Below are 21,861 nucleotides of genomic sequence, written 5' to 3' on the forward strand. Positions count from 1 at the left end.
TCCTTTAGCTCAATATGTTGACCATCACGTACCCATTTACACTAATCTTCCAGCAATCCCACTTTATTATAGAGTTATAGAGTTGTAGACCTTGGCCCACCACATCTATGCTGACCACTGTGCCTATCTATACTAATTCAACAGCCTGCATTAATTCCATATCCCCCTATGCCCTGCTCATTCAAGTTCCTGTCCAGACACCCTCTTCAATGCTCTTACTGTTCCTGCCTCCACCACCTCCTCTGGCAACTCATTCCGGGGACCAACTGCTACTTTGTGTGAAAAGTTTACACCTGAGATCTCCTTTAAACCTTTTCCCTCAACCCTATGCCCTCCAGTTTTAGACACCCCTACCATGGGAAATAGACACTGGCTATCTACCCTATCTCATAACTTTATATACCTACTATCATGTCACCTCTCAGCCTCCTTCGCTCCAGGGAAAACAGTCCCAGCCTATCCAATCTCTCCGTAACACTCAGTCCTCCAATCAAGGCAACATCCTTGTGAATCTTTTCTGTGCTCTCTCTAGCTTAACCACATCCTTCCGATAGTATGGTGACCAGAACTGCATATAATATTCTTAATGCGGCCTAATCAACCTATGTTCTGTGCTTCAGCTAATAACATTTTACTCACTCTGTCTACTTGTGTGGCCAGCTTCAGTGATCCATGAACTTAACACCTCTAAATAGCCTCCCATTTATAGTAAATCCTCTTGCCTTGTTGCACCCCTGAGAATACATTGCCTCACACTTCTCTGGATAAAATTCCATGTGCAACTCTTCTGTCCGACTGACCAGCCTATCGCTATTGATTTTTAGTCTTGTGCTTCTGTCCTCACTGTTAAGTATAATTTATCAAGATGCTGCCTGGATTAGAGGGCATGTGCTGTAAGGAGAGGTTGGACAACTTGGGTTGTTTTCTCTGGAGCGACAGAGGCTGAGGGAAGACCTGATAGAGGTTTATAAGATTATGCAAAGCATAGAGAGAGTAGACAGCCAGTATCTTTTTCCTAGGGTTGAAATGTCTAATACCAGACATTATGCATTTAAGATGAGAGGGGGAAAGTTCAAAGGAGATGTGCAGGGCAAGTTTTTTACACAGAGAGTGGTGGGTGCCTGGAATGCGCTGCCTGGGGTGGTGGTGGAGGCAGATACAATAGGGGCGTTCAATAATTTCCTAGATAGGCACATGAATGTGAGGCAAATAGTAGGATATGGACATTGTGTAGGCAGAAGGGATTAGTTTAGTTGAGCATTTTATTACTAATGTAATTGGTTCGGCACAACATTGTGGGCCAAAGGGCCTGGTCCTGTGCTGTACTGTTCTATGTCCTATGTTCTATGTTCTAACTTCTGTATAATCTGCCAACTGTTTTATTGTATCCTCAACATTAAAGTCCAAGTCATTAATAAATATTATAAAAGGCAAGGCACTGAGTACTGAATCTCATTGGCAATAAGCAAGTCACAAAAACACCCAGTAACCTTTTGTTTTCCTGACACCTAGCCAAATTTGGATCCAATCTGACACTCTCCCCTTTTGACAGGCTTACCCTGTGGGAACTTACGAGAAAAATTCCAGCGCTCTCATGAACCCTCCTTGTTATCTCACAAAAATTTCTAACTAGTCATACACAAGCTTCCCCTAACCAGTCCCCAACCAATGCTGTCTTTTTCTATGTGTCTTTTTAAATGAATGTATCTATTGTTCTTCAGTATTGATGTCACTTGCTCACCACTCAAGTTAAATCAATAGAATCACATAAACATGCAGTACAGAAATGGCCTTCAGTTGGTTGGGTTATCCATTCTTCCCATTTTAATCAATAGCACAATATTATCAGTCCTCCAACCCTCTGGTAACTGGCAGGTGAGGGGGAGAGGACGGTGAAAAATGATGCAGGAAGTCACATTCAACCTAGATAAGAAGTAAAGATGGTAAGTTTAGGGAACCTTGGTTAATGAAAGATTGATCAGAGAGAGGGAAGCATATGTCAGGTATAGGACAGTGGTATCAACCAAGTCCTTTGAGGCTTAGAAGGGATATGGGAAATAAATTAAATTAGGAGGGCAAAAAGGGGCCATGAAATGACCGTGACAAGTAGGATTAAGGAGAGTTTAGATATTAAGTTTTAAGCAAGAGGCTAGCTAAGGAAACAATAGGTCCCCTCCAGGATTGAAGGGGTAATCTATGTGTGGAGCCAGGGGACATGAGCAGGTCTTGAATGAATTCTTCTCATTGGAATGCACCGGGAGAAAGAACGTGGGGTCTGGAGGGGTACGATGATATTCTGGAGCATGTCTGGATCAGGAAGGAAGAGGTATTAGAAATATTGTCACACATTAGGGTGGATAGAGGTGTATAAAATCATGAAGAGCATAGATAAGGTGGATGGTTACTTTCTTTATCCCAGGGTACGGGAGTCTAAAACAAGAGGGCATAGGTTTAAGGTGAGGGGGGAAAGATTTGAGGAGAAAGATTTAAGGGGGACCTGAGAAGTAAGTTTTTCACACAGAGGCCAGTGGGTATGTGGAACAAGTTGCCAGATGAAGTGGCAGGGGCAGGTATAATTACAACTTGTAAAAGATATTTGGACAGGTTAGTGGCTCAGGGGGGCACCTTGGTCAGCATAGACCAGTTGTGGCAAAGGGCCTGTTTCTGTGCTGTATAACTATATGACTCTAAGTCCCCAGCGCTTAATGGGATCTATCCCAGAATGCTAAAAGAAGCAAGGGAGGAGAGTTTGCTGGGGGTCTGATGGATATTTTTGCATCTACGTTAGACATAGGTGATGTACCAGAAGTCTAGAGGATAGCTAATGTTGTTCTTTTAAAGGCTCATTCAGAAAGTCAGGAGGCATAGGATCCAGGGAAACTTGGCTGTGTGGATTCAGAATTGGCTCGCCCATGGAAGACAGAGGGTGGTGATAGATGGAGCACATTCTGCCTGGAGGTCGGTGACCACTGCATTCCGCAGGAATCTGTTCTGGGACCCCTGCTCTTTGTGATTTTTATAAATGACTTGGATGAGGAATGTGGAAGGGTGGGTTAGTAAGTTTGCTGATGATACAAAAGTCGGTAGTGTTGTGGATAGTGTAGAAGGTTGCTGTAGGTTACAACAGGATATTGACAGAATGCAGACCTGTGCTGAGAAGTGGCAGATGGAGTTCAACCCGGATAAGTGTGAAGTGATACACTTTGGGAGATCGAATTTGAAGGCAGAATACAAGGTTAATGGCAGGACTCTTAGCAGTGTGGAGGAACAGAGGGATCTTGAGGTCCACGTCCATAGATCCCTCAAGGTTGCCGCGCAGGTCGATAGGGTTGTTAAGAAGGTGTATGGTGTGTTGGCCTTCATTAGTCGGGGTATTGAGTTCAAGAGCCGCGAGGCGACGTTGCAGCTCTCTAGAACTCTGGTTAGGCCACACTTGAAGTATTGTGTTCAGTTCTGGTTGCCTCATTATAGAAAGGATGTGGAAGCTTTTGAGAGGGTGCAGAGGAAATTTACCAGGATGCTGCCTGGATTGGAGAGCATGTCTTATGAGGATAGGTTGAGTGAGTTTGGGTTTTTCTCCTTGGAGATAAGGAGGATGAGAGGTGACTTGATAGAGGTCTACGAGGTGATAGGAGGTATAGATCGAGTGGACAGTCAGAGACTTTTTCCCAGGGCGACAATGGCTAACATGAGGAGACATAATTTTAAGGTGATTGGAGGAAGGTATAAGGAGGATGACAGGTAAATTTTTTACACAGAGAGTGGTGGGTACGTGAAACGCACTGCCAGCAGAGGTTGTGGGGGCAGATACATTAGGGACATTTAAGAGACTCAAGATAGACACATGAGTAATAGAAAAATAGGGGGCTATGTGGGAGAGAAAGGTTAGATAGATATTAGAGCAGGATAAAATGTCCGCATAACATCGTGGGCCAAAGGGCCTGTACTGTGCTGTAATGTTCTATGTTCTAAAGGGCCATAGCAATAAACCTGAAACTACAGGCTGATGAGCTTTACATCAGTGGTAAGGAAGTAAGTACATCGCAGGCCATTAGTAAACCAGATCAGTTTTGAACACAAACTACTAGGTTCCTGGTCACCACTTATTTCTCAGCTGCTGAGACTGGGTTTGAACAATAGTCTTGGTCATGAACCAATAGTTCAATAAAAACTGTTCGGCTGCCACCTGCAGCTTACCTCTTCTGTGCTGATTCTGCTGCCCTTATCTGTCTTGACACAGGAGGAGATGGTGGGCTCAATGCAATATTGAAATGAGGTTGGTGAGTGGCAAAAGTAAATCGTCTAGGTGGTACACACTGCCACCGCAATGTGCTGGCAATGAAGGGGTAGCTTTGACACCAGTGACTGGGTTTTCCAATAAACCAGATCTCCCTGTTGTGGATGGTGTGGTGCTTCAGCTGTTGATACCTCTGCACCTTTATAGACTGATGATTAGTTACATCATACACACAGAATGAGTTGTGTAGATTATGAGTGGCTTTGCGTGCTCATGAGGTGAGCCTCAATGCAGGATACCTGAACTTTGCTTCCACGGTGTTGATTGGGTCCAGGTTGGCCTCTGGTCAATGGTGCTGACACTGAGGACCAGAGGGAAATGGTTCAGCTACCTTTTCTTTAGCGTGGTCATTACCCCTTAATGAGAATAGTACTGTTGTTGGTGGCTCAGCCTTGTCTGGTGCTCAGGAACCTATTATAAGGTATATGGACTGCTTCATTATTGAATAGAACTGAAAACTGTGGACTTAGTTGGTGAACATTTCCCTTCCTCATCTTTGTAGGAAAGGTCAGAGATGGGGTAGCTGAGGCTGATTTGAAGAGACTCTCCAAGAAAGGAGTGAAACCGTGCAAGGATACTCTATTAACCAACATAATGTACAGCCTTTGGTACTTTTAGCTTGCAGTAACAAAATAAACTGAGAGCTATTGAAAACACCTTTATCTTTGAACATCCTGGGCGGAAGAATAACTTTGCTATTGAAATTATGAAACTCTTTGGCCCCAACCCCCTTTTTCACAATGACACGATTGTTTTTATAACATGATTTTCTGTAACGCGAGGTTTCTTAGGAACATAACTATCGCGGAATTACGTACACTACACTGTTGTAAAGTCTATAGTGACTCTCAGCCCAGTTGGTGTCATGTGACTGGGCTGAGCTTCTAATGGTATGGAGCTGAGACAGTGATCTCATTAGATGGAAGGATGGGACTGATGGGCCGAACAATCCATTCCCATTTATACCTTTGTACGCAGCTGGAAGTTAAAATGAGCATGAGCGTGTTATTAGTGAATGGATATGTAATGAGACTCTGGTAAAATGGAGACATGAGAGACTGAAGATGCTGGAATCTGGAGCAACTCAGAGGGTCGGGCAGCATCTATGGAGGGAAATGGACAGTCCACATTTCGGGTCGAGACCCTTCATCTGGACTGAAAGGTGGAGGGGAAATAGCCTGTATAAAAAGGTGGGGGGGAAGGGGTGGAGCAAGAGCTGGCAGGTGATAGGTGGATCCGGTTGAGGGGGGGGTGATAGGCAGGTGAGGGAGGGGGAGAGCAGGAATGATGTCAGAAGCTGGGAGGTGACAGGTGGAGGTGACAAAGGGCTGAAGATGATGGAATCTGCTAGGAGAGGAAAGCGGAGCCTGGAATAAAGGGACGGAGGTGGGGAGGGGAACCAGTGGGAGGAGTGTGTGGGTGATGGACAGATGGGGGGCGGGGGAGGGGAAAGAGGTAGGGTGATAGGTGAAGAGAGGAAAGGGAAAAGGGACAGAGAGAGAGTTTGAGAATTCAACGCACGTGCCGTCAGGTTGGAGACTGCCCAGGAGGAATATGAAGTGCTCTTCATCTAGTTTGCATTTAACTCTTGTAAAGGTGGATCACATTCCAGATGTCAGGAGGCAGCACTCAACAAAGGCAGACAACAGTGAGGAAATCACTACTACTGAGTGCACTAGCACTGCCCAGGGCTACCTGGGGAAAATTAAGTTCCTGCATTTGACTGCAGGATTTCATAAATCAATGGAATTAATGGATGAGATTTTCAAATTCTCAGTTAGCTGAAGTGAAACAATTCAAATGAGGTACAAAGGTAGAAGATTAATGAACAGAGTCATAGATTAGTTCAGCATAGAAACAGACTCTTCAGCCCAACTACTTTCTCTGGCAGCTCCTTCCATATACTCACCACTTTCTGCGTGAGGAAGTTGCCCCTCAGGTCCCTTTTAAGTATTTCACCTCTCACCTTAAATGAATCAAACACATGGGGACCGACAAAGTAGAACATTCAAATGGATGAAATGAAGTTGGTAGATTAATGAGGACTGTAAAATAGAGAGGGATGTGTTAAAGCTGCGAAGTGCAGTTCAGAATTGTTGAAAACCGAAACCAAAAGTTGATTGATGGAAATATCCAGCAGATCAGTCTGTGTCTGTGGAGAGAGAAAAATGGTCAATATTACAGATGGATAATCTTATGTAGGAACTTCTGATACAGCCAATTCTAACACAACCAGAAAGAAAAAGTTATCTGAAATTGTTGAATTTCATATTGAGTCCGAAAGCTGCAACATGCCCAGAAGGAGACGGAGTGCTGTTCTTCAATTTTACATTGGGCTTCATTGTGATAGTGCAGGAAGGTCAGTTTAAGGTCAGAGGAGGAAAGTCTAGGGGAGATGTCAGAGGTAGGTTTTTTACACTGGGAGTGGTGGGTGCCTGGAACGCACTGCCGGGGGTGGTGGTAGAGGCTGATACAATAGGGACATTTAAGAGACTTAGATAGGCACATGGATGTAAGAAAAATGGAGGGTTATGGGCTGTGTAGGAGGGAAGGGTTTGATTAATTATGGAGTAGGTGTTTATATAGGTCGGCACAACATTGTGGGCCCTGCTGTACTGTTCCATGTTCTATGAAACCACAGACAGATGGGTCAGGGTGTGAGTGGGATGAAGTAACATGCAACTGTCCATCTGTAATATATACTCTCCCCACAGTTTCAAACTTCTATCATCCTTTGATATAAAGTGTTCCATAACTTCACTCCTGGAAGGCCTACTGTTTGGGTTATGCCGCTGGTTCCAAGATTTTCCATAGTAAAAGGACACATGAAATATATGGATTTTCACAGCAACCTACAGGTCCTCCGCAGCTTACGAACACCTGACTTATGGTCAGCCTGTGCAAACGGACGAGTGTTTGGGAGACTGGCGGGATGGACTTGTTGGCTGCTGCTGGGACGCGGGCATTTTCCGCCCTGTGGGAACTTGGTTTGCGGAGGTATCATTGCAGCTTGCAGAGAAATCTGAATGGTTGAGTTTGACAGCCTGGTTTACCACCATGTTGTCCTCGGTCAGCCTTTGATTTTATTTAAATATATTTCCAGGTGGCCACATTTCCGACTTGCAAACTGTTTGGGTTATGAACGGTTCTCAGGAATGGAACCCTGTCTTACCGCGGGGAGGACCTGTAATAGTTCCACAACCCCACCTCGATCACTCCTTCCTCATTCCCTGCCTTGTTACTGACGTGAGATTTTTTTCCTCAGGTTATTTTGTTACTTGAATTTAGAATATCTTAGCGACTGCTAAAATCAAGAGGGCATAGGTTTAAGATCAGAGGCGAGGGATTTAAAAGGGACATCAGGGGCAGCTTCTTTATGCAAAGGGTGGTGCGTATTTGGAATGAGCTGCCAGAAATAGTGGTTGAGGAGGGCACATTAGCAACATTTAAAAGCCTTCCAGATAAGTACATGGATAGGAGAGGTTTAGAGGGCTATGGGCCAAACGCAGGCAGATGGAACTCACTCACTGGGCAACATAGTCGGCATGGATGAGTTGGGTTGAAGGGCCTGTTTCCATGCTGTATGACTCCATGACTCTAATATCCAGTTGTCACAGTGGGATTAGTGTGTGTGTGTGTGTGTGTGTGTGTGTGTGTGTGTGTGTGTGTGTGTGTGTGTGTGTGTGTGTGTGTGTGTGTGTGTGTGTGTGTGTGTGTGTATTGGTTTATTATTGTCACTTGTACTGAGGTACAGTGAAAAACTTGTCTTGCATACCATTCATACAGATCAATTCATTACACAGTGCATTGAGGTAGTACAGGGTAAAAGCAATAACAGAATATGGAGTAAAGTGTCACAGCTATAGGGAAGTGCATTGCAGGTAGACAATAAAGTGTAAGGTCACAACAAGGGAGATTGTGAGGTCAGAGTCCATCTCATCTTATAAGGGAACCGTTCAATAGTCTTATCACAGTGGGATAGAAGCTGTCCTTGAGTTGGACCAGGACAGGTTATTGGTGATGGTCATTCCTAGGAACTTGGAGGTCTCAAGCCTCTTGATCTCAGCACCTTTGTTGTAGACAAGTGCATGTACACTGCCCCCTTTCCTGAAGTCAATGACCAGCTCATTTGTTTTGTTGACATTGAGGGAAAGGTTGTTGTCATGACACCATGTCACTAAGCTCTCTATCTCCTTCCTGTACTCTGACTCATCATTATTTGAGATACGGCCCACTATGGTGGTATCATCTGCAAACTTGTAGATGGAGTTAGAGCAGAATCTGGCCATGCAGTCATGAGTGTTTAGGGAGTAGAGTAGAGGGCCGAGGACGCAGCCTTGTGGGGCACCAGTGTTGAGAATAATTGTGCCAGAGGTATTGCTGCCTATCCTCACTGATTGCAGTCTGTTGGTCAGAAAGTCAAGGATCTAGTTACGGAGGAAGGTGTTGAGTCCCAGGTCTCAGAGTTTGGTGATGAGTTTGCTTGGGATTATTGTATTGAAGACAGAGCTGTAGTCAATAAACAATAGTCTAACGTAAGTGTCTTTACTGTCCAGATGCTCCAGAGCTGAGTATAGGGCCAGGGAGATGACGTCCACTGTAGACCTGTTTCAGTGATAGGCGAATGCAGTGGGTCGAGGTTGTCTGGTAGGCTGGAGTTGATGCGTGCTATGACCAGCCTCTCAAAGCACTTCACGATGGTGGATGTTAGAGCCACTGGTTGGTAATCATTAAGGCATGTTACCTTGTGTTTCTTCGGTACCAGGATGATAGTGGTCTTCTTAAAACAGGTGAGAACCTCAGATTGAAGCAAGGAGAGGTTAAATATGTCTGCAAATACCCCCACCAGCTAATCAGCACAGGATCTGAGGACATGGCCAGGGACACCATCCAGGCCAGATCCTTTCCTTAGGTTCATTCTCCGGAAGACGGATCTTACATCCTCGACTGTGACCACGGGTTCAGTTGTATTGGAGGCTGTCAGGGTGGGTGGTGATAAACCAATCCCCTTCTGTTCAAAACGTGCATTAAGCTCATCAGGAAGGGATGCACTGTTGTTGAGTATGTTGCCTGACTTCATTTTGTAGCCCATTATAGCATGTAAGCCCTGCCACGACTGACTGCTGGTCTGGGACTCTATTTTGAACTGGTATTATCTCTTAGCATCTCTGATAGCTTTATGGAGGTCGTATCTCAATTTCTTGTGCAGGACCAGTCCACTGACTCAAAGCAGTCGCGTAGAAACTCATCTATTTCCTCAGACCAGCACTGCATGGCTCTCTGTACTGGATAAGAAAAGATAAGATATCTTTATTAGTTACCTGTACATCAAAACACACAGTGAAATACATCTTTTGTGTAGAGTGTTCTGGGGTCAGCCTGCAAGTGTCACCACGCTTCTGGTGCCAACATAGCATGCTCACAACTTTCTAACCTGAACCAGAGCACCCGGAGGAAACCCACGCAGACACGGGGAGAATGTACAAACTCCTTACAGACAGTAGACGGAATTGAACCTGGGTCGCTGGCACTGTAATAGCATTACGCCAACCGCTACACTAATGTGCCTCCCATTTCAGTTTCAGTTTCAGTTTCTGTTTGTATGCAGGGAGAAGGAGCACAGCCCAGTGGTCTGATTTACCAAAGTGAGGATGAGGGGTGGCTGGGAAGGCATCTTTGATGGTTGTATAGCAATAGTCAAGGGTGTTAGTGCTCCTGGTGGGACAGGAGACATGCTGGTAGTACTTTGGTAATACACTCTTGAGGTTGGCCTGGTTGAGCATGTGTGTGGTTGTGTTTGTTAATGTGTGAGTGTTGACTGTATGTTAATGCATGTGTATGTATGTGTTCACATGTGTTTGCATGTGTGTGTGTGTGTGTACATGTGAGTGTACATGCAGGTACAAGAGCTGGATTAGGCCAAGCTTAACAAGCTCCACCACCAGACACTGTACAGTGCCTATACCCACCGTGCTCAGCAGCAGGTGGGCTGGGAGGTCGGGCTAAAGTCAGCACCTTAAGGGCAAGAAGAAAATGGGGAAGGATTTGGGGGCAGGGTCGAATGAAGAGAGAGCAAAATGGCTTTACTAAATGTGTTTAACACATGGCAACACTGAATAGTAACACTGCACAACGAAATGTTAAACTTCCTTTGCTGGGCACTGATAGATGATATTTTGATGGAAGGTCAAAATGAAATGTCAAATGCAGTTTGTGGAGCTGCTGCCATAAGGGAAAGGTATCATCCTCCTGTCAAATTATTTAATGCCAATAGGCTACTGATCATTTCGAGACTTTTAACCAGACGTGACTAATTTCTGCTGATCAGGAGTTGTGTTGGAGGACCCTAGATTCAGCACGACTCAGGTGATAATCTTCTCCCCTCTGTGTCTGAGCAGGAGGGATTCCAACCCTCATCAGAGACAAGAGAAGGAAATCAGGGCAGTTATACAGCATGGAAACAAGCCCTTCAGCCCATCGAGTCCATCCCAGCCATTAAGCACCAATTTACTCTAATCCTACAGTAATTTCATTTTATTCTTTTCACTTGCCCATCAACTCCCACCCAGAGTCTATCACTCACCTAATATTGGGGCAAGTTACAGTGGTCAATTAGTCTACCGACCTATATGTCTCTGGGATGTGGAAGAAACAGGAGCACCCGGAGGAAATCTATGCATTGCAGGGATATCGTGTAAACTCCACACAAACAGCATTCCAAGTCAGGATTGAACCTGGATCTCTGGAGCTGTGAGGCAGCAGCTCTTCTAGCTGCACCACTATGGTGCCCACCCAGTTCTGAGGGAGTACTGCACTGTTGGGGGTACCATCGTTCACATCAGGCCCTTCGAATTTCTGAAGAAGGTCAGATGTTCTGGCCAATTACACACCCAAAGAGCCTCAGTGATTATAACATGTACTGGGACATTCTGAGATTTCAGCAGAAAGCTTTTTACATTCAAAAATATGAATTTGGACTAGAAACACAAGTGGTCATTATCATTTTTGTATTAGGATGTTTCTGTGTACAAACTGATGACTGTGTTTCCCACATTACAGTAGATGTGGGAAATATTTCGGAAGTACTGCACTGTGATGTCCTGGGGTAGTGAAATAGCCTACTTTAAATGGAAATTCTGTCTTTATTACTGCTTTACCTGCCAAACTTTTGTTTCCAATCCACTGAAATTAGTGGTAGGATAGTGGTGGAATTAAGTTATCAGTATTGTGGTTAACCTGCTGAGTTCAGGCACAGTAGTGTGGCGGTTAGCGTAACGTTATTACAGCGCCAGCGACCCAGGTTCAATTCCCACCACTGTCTGCAAGGAGTTTGTACGTTCTCTCCATGTCTGCGTGGGTTTCCTCCAGGTGCTCTGGTTTTCTCCCACATTCCAAAGACGTACGGGTTAGGAAGTTGTGGGCATGCTATGTTGGTGCTGAAAGCGTGGCGACACTTGCGGGCTGCCCCCAGAACACTCTACGCAAAAGATGCATTTCACTATGTGTTTCTATGTATATGTGACTAATGAAGAAATCTTATCTTATCTTATTTGCAAGTTGCCACGTCAATATGATCGGGATGTAGTGACATTTACATATAAAAAATTTATTCATTAGTCACATGTACATCGAAACACACAGCGAAATGCATCTTTTTGCGTTACTGAGAATGTGCTGGGGGCAGCCCGCAAGTGTTGCCACTCTTCCGGCGCCAACATAGTATGCCCAGTGCTCCTAAACTGTATGTCTTTGTGGGAGGAAACCCACGCAGACACAGGGAGAATGTACAAATTCCTTACAGACAGCGGTTGGAATCGATCCCGGGTCGCTGGCTCTGTAGTAGTGTCACATTAACCGCTACGTTACCGTGCCACCCATATGATTTAAGCAATGCGTATTGGGAGGGCCTTACTGTTTGACTGAGAAGTGCCTTTGCTTGAGCTCCTGTGCTCTGTATCTATTAATATAAATAGAACTTAACAGAACTCCAGCAGGATCCAAGGTAGACTTTAGGATATATTGTGATTGGCAACAAGGATCATAAAAGTAGGATGAAAATTTTGCTGCTTGTCCACAGCTCCAGCAACCCAGGTAACTCAAGAGGTTCTGGATTGTGCACTCAGAGACAGCTTCACATGTGGTCTAAAAGACAGAATGATCCAGTCAAATCTATGAGGTGAAAACAACCTTATGTTTGATTTAATATGCAGGGTTGTGTTTTTCATGGAGACTCCAACCAAGGATGCAAAGGTTCTCTGTCCCGAACCAGCCAGAAATGTAACGGTAGGTTACATTCAAAGGACAACTCCCAATGATTTGGTCAGAAACAAGGGTGGTGTCATGTGACCACAAGCAGCACGAGTCACTGTTCTAGATGAACAAATAGTCATTCCACACACAACTGTGTTTACAGAGCCTTAGTACTTGTCGGAAGAGAGGAGCTGGTAAAGTGAACATTAGGCAACAGTAGTGTAGTCTCAAATGCACCAGCAGCTCAGAGAGAGAGCATTGATGTCACAGAAAGGGAAAGAGTACAGTATTGTAACTGCTGCAGATCACACAGACCTCATATAACATCTGTGCTACATACAGCTGTAATGTGAGACAACAGGACTTTAAGGTCACGGTCCTGATTGATGAAAGGCCTTTAGAGATGCAGATCACCACAGCTGCAGAATGTTCCACTATTAGGGAGGACAGGTATTACAAGCAGTTCAGTCGTCTACCCTGGTAAGGAGCAAGGTCTGTCTCAAGACTGATTCAGGACAAGATGTTGAAGTCTTGGACAGAAGCAATGGATATTGTGCTGTGCAGTGGTTCAGCTCAACCATAGTTGTAGTGGATGACATGGGTGGCCAACAATAAAAGGCAAAGGTTGGCTAACAAGACCAGAAACTGACTGGGAAGCACAGTGGAACATCTAGTAGAGCTGTTGCCTCGCAACGCCAGAGACCTGGGTTCAACCCTGAGCTCAGGTGCTGTCTGTGTGGAGTTTGCACAATGTCCTTATGACCGTATCGGTTTCCTCTGGGTGCTTCTGTTTCCTTCCACATCCCATGTGGGTTGGTAGATTAACTGGCCACTGTAACATGCTCCTGGGGTGTTGGTGAGTGGAAAGATCTGGGGGATGTTGATGAGGGGAGAATAAAAGAAGCAATTAATGTAGGATTAGTGTAAACGAGTACTTTATGGTTGGTGAAGACTCAATGGTCTGAGCGACCAGCTTCCATGTATAACTATAAACCCATGACCTACGACTTTACTCTTAATCTGATGCTCCAGATTACCACAAATCATCTGACAGAGTCATGTAGTCATAGATCTGTACAACACAGAAACAGGCCCTTCGGCCCACATGTCCATGCTAACCTTTATTCTCATCTACACTAGTTCCATTTGCCTCCATTAGGTCCTTGGAAGGCATATTGGCAGTGCAAGTTCGATTTTCACACTGAAACTTGTCAAAAGCCATCTGGTTCACCGCTGTCTTTCAGGGAAGGAAATCTTCCATCATTACCCGATCTGGCCTGTGTGTGACTCCAGACCAACTGGAAACTTTTAACCACCCTCTGACATAACTGAGGAAGCCTCTTAGTTCAGGGGAAGGTTAGGGGAGACAACAATTTGTGGCCAGATCTTCGAGGTGCCTATTCTGGGATGGAATTAAATGGAGTGTTGTACCGCCTGTCTCTTCTACCCCACCAGATGGCACTCAGTTCACCCTGTGGCTGAACTTTGGGTTACTGATCGGTGAAAGAAAAGAAACACAACCGTTCTGCCCCCTCTGTGGCCAGCTCTGCAGCCGATGCTCCTCAAGCTCAGAAAGTCCAAGTTCAGGCTTAAGCCGCTGGAGGCACTTCCTGCTCAGCCAGGACATCCTGCAGCTCCCTCACGGCAACAGCCATCCCACCATCTGCCCAGGAGGGGAAGGGTTCATGGCATGAAGCAGTCCCACCAGCAGATCCCTGAAACGTTCACTCAGCCTTTCCTGGGTGAGTATTCCAAGGATCAGCAGACACTCTATCCTAGGGGGTAAAGATTTAAAGTGATCTGCAGGAAAATTAGGGAGGAGCGGAAGAAATATTTATTCACGGAGAAGGTGCTGAAGTTTGGAACTCATTTGCCTGACTGAGTGGTGGAAGTAGAAGCCTTGATCATATTATAAAAAGGATTGGATAACTACTTGGAGCGCTGTAAACTACAGGGTTGGATAGACCAGATAGCACCTTGTTGACCAGTATAAACATGATAGGCTGAATGGTCTCCCACTGTAATGTAATTTCTATGATGTGGGTGAAGTTGGAGGCACATGTGATGTAGCCTTGCAGATGCAATGCACTGAAACTGTTGATTTCAATTGAACGAAGTATTAGAAGTAAGGTTCAACGTGCAAATGTTCTAAAACAGTCATAGGGTCATGTTGCCATATGGTACGAGAAAGGCCCTTCGGCCCAGCTCGTCCATGCCGGCCAAGATGTCTACTTGAGCTAGTCCCATCTGTTTGCATTTGGCCAATGTCCCTCTAAACCTTTCCTATCCATGTAACTGTCCAAATGTCTTTTAAATATTGTAATTGTAACTCTAAAAACTCGACAGCTTCCTCTGACAGCACATTCCATATACCCACCACCCTCTATGTGAAAAAGTTGCCCCTCATGTCCCTTTTAAATTTTTCCCCACTCACCTTAAATCTATGTCCTCTGGTTTTAGACTCCCCTACCTGGGAAAAAATATGACCATCCACCTTATCTTTGCCCCTCGTGATTTTATATATCTTTATAAGGTCTTCCCTCAACCTCCTACACTCCAGAGAAAAAAGTCCCAGCCTATCGAGCCAGTCCTTATAAGTCAAACTCTCCAGTCCTGGTAACATCCTCGTGAATCTTTCCTGCACCCTTTCTAGCTTAATGACATCCTTCTTATAGCTAGGCGACCAGAATGACACACAATATAGCTGAGCAACCAATGGTTCTGGCAAGCTAAGGAAGTATTTTCACTATAAGAACTGTTTGAATTCAGAGAATAACTCACCAACACCTTCTTGAGGGTTCCTAGGGAGGGACGATAAACATTGTCCTCACCGGCAAAATTCCAGTGAATGAAATGAAAATGAACAAGATCAGATTATTTACCTGCTTGAGTTTATTCAACGAGGACATGAGTGAACTTTGACCTACTCCCATGTCCCTTAATCCATCAGGGAACAAAATCTGTCCGCCTCAGTTCCAAAATTAAGTTAACAGATGTCAGTATCAGTTTGTGGAGGAGAATTCCAAACTTCTGTCACACTTCCAGTGCAGAAGACATCCCAAGCTTTGCCCTTGCAGTTAATTTTTGGGCTACATGTTAATTTTGGTCTCCACAATCAGAAATAAGCAAGAAGAAAGCAATAAAACAGCAGAAGTAGGCCTCCTGGTCACTCAAGCCTTCCCCACCATTCAATACGATCTATGATGGCCTCAGTTCCTCTTCTGTGCCAGTTCCTCAGAACCCTCAATTCCAAGAATTGATCTGTCACCTCTTTAAATATCTCCAGTGACCTATTCAGTGTAGAGAATTCCAGAGATTTACCAGCCTCAGGAAGAAGAAATTCCTGTCCACTCAGTTTGAAATAACTGTCGCCTTTTCTTGTAACTATCTCCCCATATTCAAGACTCTTCCCACAGACAGAAACATCATAAGGTCGATCCTGTCATGCTCATTGGGATCTTATATATTTCAGGAAGATCACCCCTCATTCTTGGCAAATTCAAAGAATACAGATCTAGCTGTCTGTGATAGGACACGTCCCTCATCCCAAGAATTAGCCAAGTGAATCACTTTTGGACTGCCTCCAATGCCTGTATATCCTTTCCTAAATAAGGGGACCCAAAACTGTGCAGAGATAGCCTCACCAATACCCTATACAACTGTTACAATATTTCCCTGTTTCTCAACCCAACCCCATATTTTCCTACATTAAACTCCATTAGCCAAGCTTTCATCCTGTCACTCAATCTATCTATATCCTTTGGCAGGGTCCAAATATGTTTATCGTAACACGTCCACCTAAGTATTTTCATATCATTTGCAATGATATCATTGGATACTTTACACTCTATCCCTCCCCACATCATTAATACTGATAGTAAATAATTGAGGGCCAAGAACTGATCCTTGTGGCAGGCACAGTAGTGTAGCGGTTAGCGTAACGCTATTACAGCACCAGCGACCTGGGTTCAATTCTGGCTGCAGTCTGTAAGGAGTTTGTATGTTCTCCCCGTGTCTGCCTGGGTTTCCTCCGGGTACTCTGGTTTCCTCCCACATTCCAAAAACGTATGGGTTAGGAAGTTGTGGGCATGTTATGTTGGCGCCGGAAGCATGGTGATACTTGCGGGCTGCCCCCAGAACACTCTACGCAAAAGATGCATTTCACTGTGTGTTTCGATGTACATGCGACTAATAAAGATATATTATCTTATCTTAGTTTCCTTCCAGCTTGAAAGCAACCCATTTATTCAGATTCTCTGTTTTCTATGTGATAACCTGTCTTCACTCCATGTTATTGCACTTACCTCAATACTGTGAGCTCTTTTTAAGAGATAGATATCTTTATTAGATACCTTCATAGATATCTTCAAGGCCATTTATTCCTTGATTATAGATTCAAAAGCCTTGCCAACAACAGATGTTAAGCTAACTGGCCTACAGTTTCCCACTTCTTTCTCCTGCCCTTTTTGAACACAAGAGTCACATCTGCAGTTTTCTAATCTGATGACACCCTCCGGGAATGCAGTGAGTTTTGGAAAACTTCAACTATTGGCTCTAACTATCTTTGCAGCCTGTTTCTTTAAAGTCCTCAGATGTAGGACATCAGGTCCTGGTGACTTGTCTGCCTCTAGTTCCATTAGTTTCTCAAGTAACTTGGGATAGCATAGGTTACAAGTTCTTCCATGCTATACATAACTAGCCTATCTGTTACTACTAGGATATTTCCACTGTGAAGACTGATGCAAAGTATTGGTTTAAATTATCTGGGCCAAAGAGCCTGTTCCTGTGCTGTACTGTTCTATGTTCTATTTTCTATGCTTCATGTTCTATGTTCTATTGGCCATTTCCTTATTTGCTGCTTTTAATGTCCCAAGCTCACCTTCCAAAGGTCACTCACTTACCTTAGTTATTCCACAGAAGCTCTTGCTATTTATTTTTGATATTGTCAGTTTTCACCCAAATCAACTTGCTCCCTCTTTATAAGCCTTTTAGTCTTTCACTTCTGGTTCCTGAAAAATTCTCAGTTTCCTGATCTGCCATTAGCTTTTGCCACTTTGTATGCTTTAGTTTTTGATTTAGTATGTTCCTTGACCTCCTTTATTAATCATGGGTGGTTAATTTTTCTTAGAAACATAGAAACATTTCCTCTTTGAACTTTTTTACTTCTTCCTGTTGGTAAGATCCGTATATACCAAGACCGTATATACCAAGACCCTTTACATACCATATATTTTTTAATCTGTTAAAATGGATAAGACTATTAATTTTATTTCATGGAATGTTAAGGGCTTAAACAATTTGCTTAAGCGCAAGAAGATCTTTAAAGTTTTTCATAGATTAAATGCTCAGATCATTTTTGTTCAGGAGACTTACACCAGGAAGAAAGATAATCAACGTTTTTTTAGATTTTGGAGGGGTCAACAGTTCTATTCAAATTCACAAGCAAAGGTGAAAGGAGTTTCTATTTTTATAGACTCCTCAATTTCGTTTGTCCATCATGAGACAATATCAGACCCAAATGGTAGATTTTTATTAATTACTGGTCTACTTCATAATAAAAAAGTTGTTATGGTTAATGTTTATGCACCCAATGTAGATCACCCTGAATTTTTTAAACATTTGTTTGCATTATTTCCTAATTTAAATGAATAAACTGTGATTATGGGTGGAGATTTTAACTGCTGTCTAAACACTTCAATGGATAGATCTGTGTCAAATCCTACACTTCCAAACAAATATGCTGTCTTTATTAATTCCTTTTTAGTTGAATCCGGAATCTTAGATGTTTGGAGATTTCTACACCCATTTGATAAATAATTTTCATTCTTTTCTCATATCTACCATAATTACTCGAGGCTTGATTATTTTTTTATTGATGCTAGATTAGCTCCACTTACTACGGACTGCAAATATGATGCAATTGCCGTTTCTGATCATGCACCATTGAGATTAGCAATTAAATTACCAGATGTATCCTTTGATGTCAGACAATGGCGATTTAACCCTTCGCTATTACAAGACTTAGATTTCGTCCAATTTATTAAAGAACAGATTTCATTTTTCTTTTTAACTAATTTTACTGAAGCAATCCCCAGTGGGATAATATGGGATACATTTAAAGCATACATCCATGGCCAAATTACTTCATATTCTGCTGGATTGAAAAAAAGAACCAATAATGAAATACGTACATTAGTTGACAAGATTAAAGAAATCGATAAAATATATTCTGTTACTCCTAATCTGGAGCTTTTTAAAAAGAGAACAGAACTCCAACTACAACATAGTTTATTATTAACATCTTCAATTGAAAATCTACTACTTAAAAACAAAAGTCAATTTTATATACATGGTGACAAATCTGGTAAATTATTGGCCAACCATTTGAAAGCTACTATATCTAAACGTCAGATTAATAAAATTCGTAAACCAGATGATACTTACACGATAGATCAAGTTCAAATTAACAAATCCTTTCAAGAATTTTATTCTTCTTTATACCAATCAGAATCCCCTGAGGATCCTACTTTAATACATGAATTTTTAAGAGATTTGAAGATTCCCCAATAATCTTTAAATGAACTCTCTACATTAGATGCTCCCATTTCGGAGGAAGAAATAAAGAAAGTAATATCTTCAATGAATTCGGGTAAAGCACCTGGCCCTGACGGATATACAGCCGAATTTTTTAAATCCTTTTCTGATATTCTTGTTCCCTGGTTAGCCAAAATTTTTAAAGATGCCCTATCAGTGGGTAAACTACCACAATCTTTCTATGAAGCAACTATTTCTTTAATTCTTAAAAAGGACAAAGATCCCACTGATTGTGCATCTTATAGACCTATTTCTTTATTAAATGTAGATTCCAAAATATTTTCCAAAATATTGGCCTTTAGATTGGAAAAGGTTCTTCCACAAATTATCTCTGAAGACCAGACAGGATTTATTCAGAATCTACATTTTAACATTAGGAGATTAATGAATATTATATATACCCCTTCATCCCAAATTCCAGAATGTGTTGTTTCACTAGATGCTGAAAAGGCGTTTGACCGAGTCGACTGGGAATATCTATTCAGTACACTTCAAAAATTCAATTTTAGTCCTAAATTTATATCTGCGATTAAAATGATTTATTATACACCAATGGCTTCAATACTTACTAATAATCAAAGATCTCCTTTGTTTAGGCTTTTTTGAGGTACTAGACAAGGCTGCCCGTTAAGCCCTTTATTATTTGATATTGCTTTAGAACCTTTGGCTATTGCACTTCGGGATTCTTCAAATATATGTGGTATTACTCATGGACAGAAGATTCATAAGATATCTCTTTACGCAGATGACCTGTTACTTTATATTTCTAATCCAGAGGAATCTATCCCCGCAGTACTATCACTATTAGATCAGTTTAGAGTTTTTTCTGGCTATAGATTAAATTTTAATAAGAGTGATCTTTTTTCATTAAATATGCAAATCTCAATTGATAGCCAATTACCTTTTAGATTGGTAACTGACTATGTATTTAGGTGTTAAAATTACTAAAAGACATAAGGACTTATTTAAAGCTAGTCTACTGCCTTTAATTGACCATGTTAAACAATTATTTACTAAATGGTCCCCACTGTCTCTATCATTAGTAGGCCGAATTAATGCTGTTAAGATGAATATTTTATCAAAATTTTTATATTTATTTCAAGCAATTCCAACATTTGTTCTGAAATCTTTTTTTTAAACTATTGATTCTAAAATTCTTTCATATATTTGGCAGAATAAAAACCCAAGGCTAAGTAAGAAATATTTACAAGAACTAAAAAAGGATGGTGGCATGGCCTTGCCTAATTTTAGATTATATTATTGGGCAATCAATATTAGATATTTAATTTCAATGCCCCAAATGGGTACACCTTGAGTCCCAATCAGTACTTGAATTTTCATTAGTTTCTATTTTAGGAGCTCCACTCCCTTTTGCACTTACCAAATTAACCCAATTGTTAAACATACAATACGAATATGGTTTCAATTTTCTAATTTTTTGGATTGAATAAATTTAATCTATCAAGTCCCATTCAATCTAATTTTTTCTTTCATCCATCCAGAGCTGACTCAGCTTTTTCCATATGGAAAAGCAAGGGCATTGTATGTTTTCGTGATTTATTCATTGATAACAGTTTTTCATCTTTTGAACAATTGTCTAACAAATACAATTTGCCTAGATCACACTTTTATCGATATTTGCAAATTAGAAATTTTTTTTTCCCACACCTTACAAAACTGAAATTATGGAAAAAAATTTTGGTTTTAATCCTTGTCAGAAGGGCTTGATAGCAATAATTTATCATTTAATTATGAAAATTCATTCAGGTCCACTGGAAAAAATTAAGCATGAATGGGAAAGTGAACTCCAGACATCTATACCTACAGAGACTTGGAAGAAATTTCTTCATTTAGTTAATACATCTTCAATGTGTGCCAGACATTCTTTGATACAGTTTAAGGTAGTTCACAGGACCCATATGTCAAAAGACAAGCTAGCTCATTTTTATCAACATATAAATCCTATATGTGACAGATGTAAATTGAATGTGGCTTCTTTGACACATATGTTTTGGTCCTGTCCTCTTCTGGAACAATATTGGAAAGATATTTTTAACATTATTTCAAATGTATTGAAGGTTGATTTACAACCTCATCCTATCACTTCAATTTTTGGTTTACCAAAGATAGAATCTAGCCATCTATCTGCCTCCGCTAACCGTATGATTGCCTTTGTTACATTAATGGCCAAACGATCCATTTTGCTTAAATGGAAGGATCCAATACCCCCTACTACTTCTCAATGGTTCTCTCAAACTATATCATGTTTAAACTTGGAAAAAGTTAGGAGTGGTACTGTTGATCCTTCGCTTAAATTTGAGGAAGTTTGGAGTGCATTTATTCAATATTTTCACATGATATAGATCCCTTTATAATAACCCTCCAATTTAGAGGAGCGAGGTTGATGACATAATATTGCTCTGTTTCTACCGAGAAATTTTAGTCCAGATTTTTTCTGTTTTTTTAAAAAAAATTTCTTTAGCTTAGTTTGGTTTGATATATTGTTTATAATTTTTCTCATTGCTTTGGGGATTTTTTTTCTTTCTTTTATATTTTATAATAAATCTTTTTCTTTTATATTATATTCATTCACTAACAGATCGTTGGATCTACAGATTTTTTTATACTTTATTGTTCTTTATGATTATCCATGTCATGATTGTTCTCCTGATCTCTTTGTATTACATGTATAAACATTGATATATTAATCTGTATTAATT

The 21,861-nt window shown here is 41.8% G+C and overlaps 1 protein-coding gene across 2 annotated transcripts in view; it reads left to right on the forward strand.

Moving 5' to 3' along the window:
• The window catches only part of smyd1b (SET and MYND domain containing 1b), an 87,920-nt gene that overhangs the window by 914 nt on the left and 65,145 nt on the right, over nucleotides 1–21,861 (forward strand). The gene's annotated exons all lie outside the window — the stretch shown is intronic.

Source organism: Pristis pectinata, chromosome 2, assembly GCF_009764475.1.
Source record: "Pristis pectinata isolate sPriPec2 chromosome 2, sPriPec2.1.pri, whole genome shotgun sequence".
NCBI lineage: Eukaryota > Metazoa > Chordata > Chondrichthyes > Rhinopristiformes > Pristidae > Pristis > Pristis pectinata.